The sequence below is a fragment of the Geospiza fortis genome, unplaced genomic scaffold (genome assembly GCF_000277835.1).
Source record: "Geospiza fortis unplaced genomic scaffold, GeoFor_1.0 scaffold55, whole genome shotgun sequence".
Taxonomy (NCBI): Eukaryota; Metazoa; Chordata; class Aves; order Passeriformes; family Thraupidae; genus Geospiza; species Geospiza fortis.
Genome location: NW_005054308.1, coordinates 3,671,734 through 3,678,390, shown reverse-complemented (window position 1 = coordinate 3,678,390; position 6,657 = coordinate 3,671,734). Strand labels below are relative to the sequence as shown.

The following is a 6,657-nucleotide window of genomic DNA, read 5'->3' as shown; positions in this document are numbered from 1 at the left end:
ACTGGGGGAAGCAGAGGACAGGGTGCAGTGGAGGAGCAGGGTAAGGAGGGGGTAGAGAGCTCCATCACCACGGGTACTGCCAGCACCAGGGCAGCCCATCAGCTTGGAATCTTAATAGACCATCAATATCCCGTGATGGGATATTAATATTCCAACCATGGACAGATTATTTGGAAAAGGTGAATATATAAAACTCTCCAATGTATTTCTGTGGTATCTTACAGGCAGTTTGTTCTGGTTCCTTTGGACACTCTAATGTCCTAAACATTTTTGGTTTATGTGTAAATACTATGGGATATATATTTTCTTATAATGCCTTTACTTTGGTGCTAGATTGAATGGCCAAAAATACTGCACACAACATCCAATTTCCAGATTGGTATTTTCACCTGGTTTGCATAAACGTCCAGAGTTTATGAGTTCTCATGAGAGAATTTGCATCCCAGTGTAGAGTTTCTAAGAATCTCTACACATTTTGGGTTTTCTAATGTAGAAAAAACCAATTCCCTGCAGAGGAAAAACACCCAGGTAACAACGCAGTTTGTTTTACGTTTGCTGTGTGCACTGATCAAGATAGAAGAGATGCAAAGACCGCAAATGAAGAGATCATTCATAGTTTCATTTTCCAGAGATAAAGTGGCTTGGAGTATTTTTTCCCTATCTCTTCGATAAATATGACATATGCTAATGCAGAAATCAAGGAAAATAGGGGCATTCTAATCCCTTTGTGAAAGGGTAAACCATAGCATAGTAATAGCAAGATTACTTACAACAGAAAGGCATCAAATCCTGATGAACATTTCAGATTGAATCCAATCCAAGAGGGTAGTGCACCCCCTGAGAGCCACATGCTGTGCTCTGCCCTAGCAGGTGGACCACAGGATGTCCTCAGGACTCACATTAGCTTCTGTAGGTAATGGAGCTCTCATTACTTTCAGAAGAGTTTTAATTAATTTGAACCCAGTTAAGCTTAGTAACAAGCACTAGCGGCACTCAGGAGCTGTGAGAGGGGAGAGCACATGGGACAGACCTTCAGGACTGCAAGTCCTCGTTTCATGCAGTAGTACAGTCACCAGAGCTGGGGTGGGAGCCTGGGTTCAGCCAAGATTTCCATGTTGCAATGATATTTAGTGAGAGCCAAGACACATAAAAGAAAAAAGCCCTGACAGCAACAGGCCAGCCATGATGTGTGTCATGCATATTGAAAATGCTTCCCACAACCAACCATCTCTAAAAGCAGGCAGAAGGCAGCAGGAATTGCTCAGAGAGGTCACCAGTTTTTAAGACTTTTCTAGTGTCCACTTCCAGTGTCTTTTGTGGCCTTTCATACCAGGAAAGGGAAACATTGAGGGCTCTCACATCAGAAGTCCACTCACCCTTCCTTGCTTGTCCCACTGTGTGATGACCCTGTGGGCTGGATTTCCCACTCAGCACAGCATGCAGAGGGAGGCTGAACATGCAGGACACACAGCACAGGGCATTCATTCCATGGCTGTGTTGGAGCTCTTCACCAGCCAGCCCCACATCACAGCTCTCTTTTCATGCTGGAAGTGTTGAAAATCCACCTGCAGGCTGCCTGATGGAAACACAGCAACAGTAATTTGACAGGGAAGCAGGGACGGATATTGGTTCCCACCTGGTTGCATAAGTAAGAACAAGCTGGCCCTTATCCATGAGAATTGGCAGGATTTCTCTACCATGTATCTCTATACTGTGTGTGAAGTAGGCTACAGTAATGATAAAATGTTTTGAAACATGGGAGAATAGAGCAGTCCATGAAGATAGGAGCTAAGTCCTTGTGCTTTCACAGAGGTGAGGCCATGCAGGTGCCAGTTTGATGCAGCAGGTGTTGGTGGCAGAACACCTTAACATGTTTTTTCCCACTTGCAAGGCTCTGGTTTCTCTAACTTTTTCTCCTTGTGACTCAAGGTTATCCATTGCTTTCTCCATCACTCAGAGGACCTTTGTATTCTCTTCAGAGACTGGGTGTTGTACAACCCAGTAGCCTTGGAATTTCACCCTTACTAAGCAAGGATTTCTTGATGTGTCCAGCACTTTATATCTTACAGTGAAACTGGACATGGGACCTCTAAAACCCCTTAAAAAATACACTTCTGCTGCATGAGTGGCTCCTAACAGGTTCGTTGTTCCGCTTGTGTGTGATTCTGGAGCTGTCACAGGATCTACAGTTTAGGAAAAATGCCTTGAAAATTATTATGACTACTTAAATTTCCCCTCACTTCGTGGCTTCATTCCTTTTGGAGCCTATCTCTGGAAGGATACTCTACATAGTGCTTATCTAAGCTGGCAGTGATCAGTCTGTGCAATACTGAGGGAGCATATACAGGAAGAAAATGGCTTTAGAGAGAGGAAGCTTTTCTTGTCCAGTTTACATTCAATTTAGCACTTGAACTTCTTCCCACTTGTCTCTGTGAATCTCATCATTTTTCTGGCTCTACACTTTAATTTTTTTCTTAGCAAGTACAAGACAGGCATTGGCTTTCTTGGCTAACATGGATGCCACGCCTAGGAGAAGAATCTCTACTATAACAACTTCTATGACGAAACAAAGAGCTTCAGATAAACCAAAGAGATATATCTTAATGCCTGCAAAGACGTCACCTACTCCTCTATCTCAGGCAAAGAGAAACTGAGATGTGGACTGTGATCTTGCCTTCCCCTGTGGTGGGGAAACACCAGGCAGGGACTCCGAGGCATGAGAAAATCACAGCCTGGCCTGGAGCCACCATGAAATCATTTAGGCTGGAAAAGTCCTTTGCAGGCAGGGTTTCAGTAGATGCTAAAGCTGCTGGGAAGCCTCTTCCCACTCTATGCCCTGTAGACATCACAAGGCTTCTCCCAGCCCTGAAGGCCTTCATCCAGATCAGAGCTGTTTTCTAGAAAAATGGATTTTCACTGGGACATTTGTTCCTGTTTGATTGGTTTTTTTGAAGGAAATAAGCTGCCGTTACCACTTTTTCCTTTCCTATCACTGAATAGTTTATAAAGTGTGAAAAACAGCCTGCATCTCATTAAGTAATACAGGCTGTTGTAAGAGCTGGAATGCCACCAGAGACATGAAAGTTGGGCAATTACAGACTTATTTGAGGGATGACAGGTCTGAATATGCTTTCATAATCCAGGCAACAAACACATAGAAGTATGTATCCGTGGTTCTTCTGGTCTCCCTTCTCATTTTTTGACCATTTCAGGATTTACTGCATTTATTTTAGAAATAAGGGGCTCTGTAAACACCTTGAACAACCTACAAAGCAGATGGCTCCTACCACTCCACCATGTGTGGGGAACATGCCACTGATGGCAGGTCAGTACAGACACAGCACTGACAAAGGAGCTGGGTCCATATTCTGAATTCTGTTGACACAAGGGTTTTCTTTCTTGTCTCTTCAGAGACAAAATTGCCAACATATGTAATCAGTGCCCCAGTGAATCAGCTGTGTGTCTGTCTGTCTGCCAGGAAAGGCTGTTTTAAACTCCCATCACCAGGTCCCTGAAAAATTCTTTGGAGATCCTAATTTCTATCCATGGGTAATAGTGATTTAATTTCCAAAAATTAATGCATTTGATATATCATACAGAAGATTATTCACAAGACACAGACTTGTCAAGTCTCTGTGTGTATAAATTTTAATTGCCATCCCTCACCTTTGGGACATAGGGCTGGCCCCTTGTGGTGTCACACAACCCCAGCACCACTGGACCTCTTTCACTGGTGACACAGCCACAAACACTCACTTTTTACTGCAAAAGCAAACTAAACATCTATCAGGATCAAGGATCATAGACCCATAGAAGGGTTTGAGTTGGAAAGGACCTTAAAGCTCATCTCCTTCCAGCCCACTCACCATGGGCAGGGACACCTTCCCCTAAACCAGGGCCCTGTCCAACCTGGCCTTGAGCACTTCCCAGGGGTGTGATCAGTCACAGCGAGGGGTACCACAGAGTGCTGTGCCTCAAAAGCTGCTGTCCCAACCCTAAGGTGTCCTTGGTCAATAACAGTGGCCCAGAGGCAGCTGAATCTCCTTCACAGTGGCCTGTGCTGCTGTCACCCTTGAAACCCTCATGCTTAGCCCAGAGTTGCTTTGCCTTTTCTGTGGTTTGTGAATGCTAACGGCAGTGTGATGCACTGATTAACCAGTGTGTCCAGGGCTTGCCTCCACTGCTGCCAGACCAGGGCAGCGTTTGGCAGGGCAGGGTCACCCCAAAATCATCCAGAGGCTGTGCAGTGTGGGGCTGCCCATGGGGAAGGGAATGTGTGCTGGCTGGGCAGCAGAATGGACAAGACACAGAGGGGTTTCTTGGCAGCTCCAGTGAGCCACACATGCCCTGCCAGGGATGAGGATGCCATCAAGTGGCCAAAGCTTTGTATTCACTTCCACTGGGTCTTCATGATTTTATATTTATGTTATATATATTTATATCATAGGTATTTATATAAGTTAGAATAACTTTCTGCCCTCTGCTCCCTTTCCACACCAAGTTGCCCATGGCTCTCCCTGACAGCTCCTTCTGGCAGGTGTGTGCTACATGAGAGTTTTGTCCAGGCAGATCCTGGGCTCCAATCTCAAAGTTGGTTTAACTGGATGAATGAAATATCACTGTGAAACTCCTATGTGGGTGTCAGGGCTTTACACCCTGAGAGCACTGAACAGATGCAACCTGGGCACCATGAGGGCAGGATCATGCAGATACACAGCTTGTTGGGAACTCATCAGTTTAATTCATTCATGATCCATTTTACATCATGCAGGCAGATGAACACACCATTTATTTGCATTAAAAAATAGTCTGCCCAAGTATTATCCCTGGGGACACATTATATTATCCATCTAAAAAACATGTTTTACATACATGCAGTAAATAGGCAACATGAAAAGGATGAATCCTTAAACGTAGCCAGCAACAAATAGTTGTGTGAAGGATCATCAGTTTTTTCCATATTGTTTATTAAAAACTGTTCCAAGTATCCTAAAGAAGATCAAAGGCACTGTGAGCCTTTTGAGACGAAGCAACACCAGCTGTTTCTTCCCCATTTTAAGGCCAGTTCTAGAAGCACCCACAGTTTTGTTTTTACTCCCCAGTGATGAGGAACCCAAAGAAGGTGACCCCATTTCCAAGTACTGCTCCAGACCCAAAGTTTTAGGCACTTCCTGCTGTGATCTTCAAATGTTGTGACCAATTGCCCCATTCATCCAAGGAAGAGGATGAAGGAGTTTCTCTTTTTCTCCTCATTTTATGGAGGAAAGCTGGACATCTGCTCCACATTGTCTTCAGAAACCTTGTTTTGAAGGCATCTGCTGAAACTGCAATCACTGGGCTTTTCCCCCAGAGCTCTTCTCCAGAGAAGAGCTGTTCCTCTAGAACATTTCCAGATGTGTTGTCCTAGATTATTCCCCATGTCATGTGTCCCTCTGCATGTGAGCCCCCCGGCCTCTCCTGGCAGTGCCACCAGAGTCCTCTTGTCACAGCAAAGCTAGTTCTCCTTGGGCTTTGGCATCAAAAGCTCCATGCTTAGAAAATAAATCATAAGGATATTTAACAGCATAAAGAGAAAAAATCATGATGTAAATGATCTTGGAATAATTGAGATGCTGAGGTAGACCAAAGAGAGACTGGGCCTGCCCCAGTGGTCTCAGTGGGATTCCAGCAAAGAGCTGGAGGTCTCAAGCATGCTGTGTCCTAAAGAGACTTCCTTTTGTGATGGTCTGCTCATGGCTACAAAGTTTTGGCTGCAGGTTTTGGCAGCTGGCAAGTCACGTCAAGGAGCTCAGAGGGTCTAATGAGATACCTCATGCCAGTCCCTGGAGGGCTGCACCAAGCAAGCTGTGTAAATTAATAGGCAGCCTTCTGTATGAAATGCAAACTTGTTTTATTGTTTTCTGTATAAATAAAGCACCTTAGTCTCTGAATTTAACATCCTCCTGTTTCCCAATTTAATTTGTACCTTGGAAAACAGACTGAAGTTGTTAAAGCCTTTGCATTTTTCATGATGATGTGTTTAATTGTGCCAAACTGTGTTGTAGAGCACACGTGTTTGTATGGGAGGAGTCACCCACTTCTTTGAACCTGAAAGCAAGCTAGGATTTGGTGGGAACCAGAAAAAGCACCTGTGTACCCACTGCCTTTCCTCCTTTCCTTGTTCACCAAAGAAGATGAGTGTTGTAACACTGTGTTGTACAAAAGACGCTCCCTTGGTGATTTGAGGTGGGCTGGGTTTGGGTACATCCCTTGGGAAAGGGAAGTTCTCTTCCTGGTTCAATATAAAAGTGCCATTGGTGAAGAAGCCCACCACCACCACCACCAGAATTACTAGGGTGCTCTTAGTCAAGAGTGAAAGATTTGCTAATAAAATAGTCTTTGGGTTTGGTTGAGCTGGTGTGATTTTCGGCGTGCTCCATGGACCACATGTCCACAGCAGGTGCTGTAGGTGCAGGATAGGAGTCTTCAGGGCAGCTGAGCCCTCACCAACACCACACTGCTGATCTGGCTCAGGAAGGCAGGAGACTTTCTGGTCTTCTTGGCAACACTTTTGAAATAAGAAAGAAGGACATTTATGAAGTACTGCAGAAAACAGCAAAGATGGCTAAGAAAAATCTTGAGTATCTAGCTGCTAAAAGAGTTTCTTTAATCAGATAT

The 6,657-nt window shown here is 44.5% G+C and overlaps 1 protein-coding gene across 3 annotated transcripts in view; it reads right to left on the bottom strand.

Annotated features, from left to right (window-relative positions):
- Positions 1–4,718: 4,718 nt before the first annotated feature.
- The window catches only part of SLC25A48 (solute carrier family 25 member 48), a 12,371-nt gene continuing 10,432 nt past the window's right edge, over positions 4,719–6,657 (bottom strand). For all 3 annotated transcript variants that reach the window (XM_031055331.1, XM_031055333.1, XM_031055332.1), the window contains one exon: positions 4,719–6,547. The gene's annotated coding sequence lies outside the window, so the exon portion shown is untranslated. The remainder of the gene's footprint in view (positions 6,548–6,657) is intronic.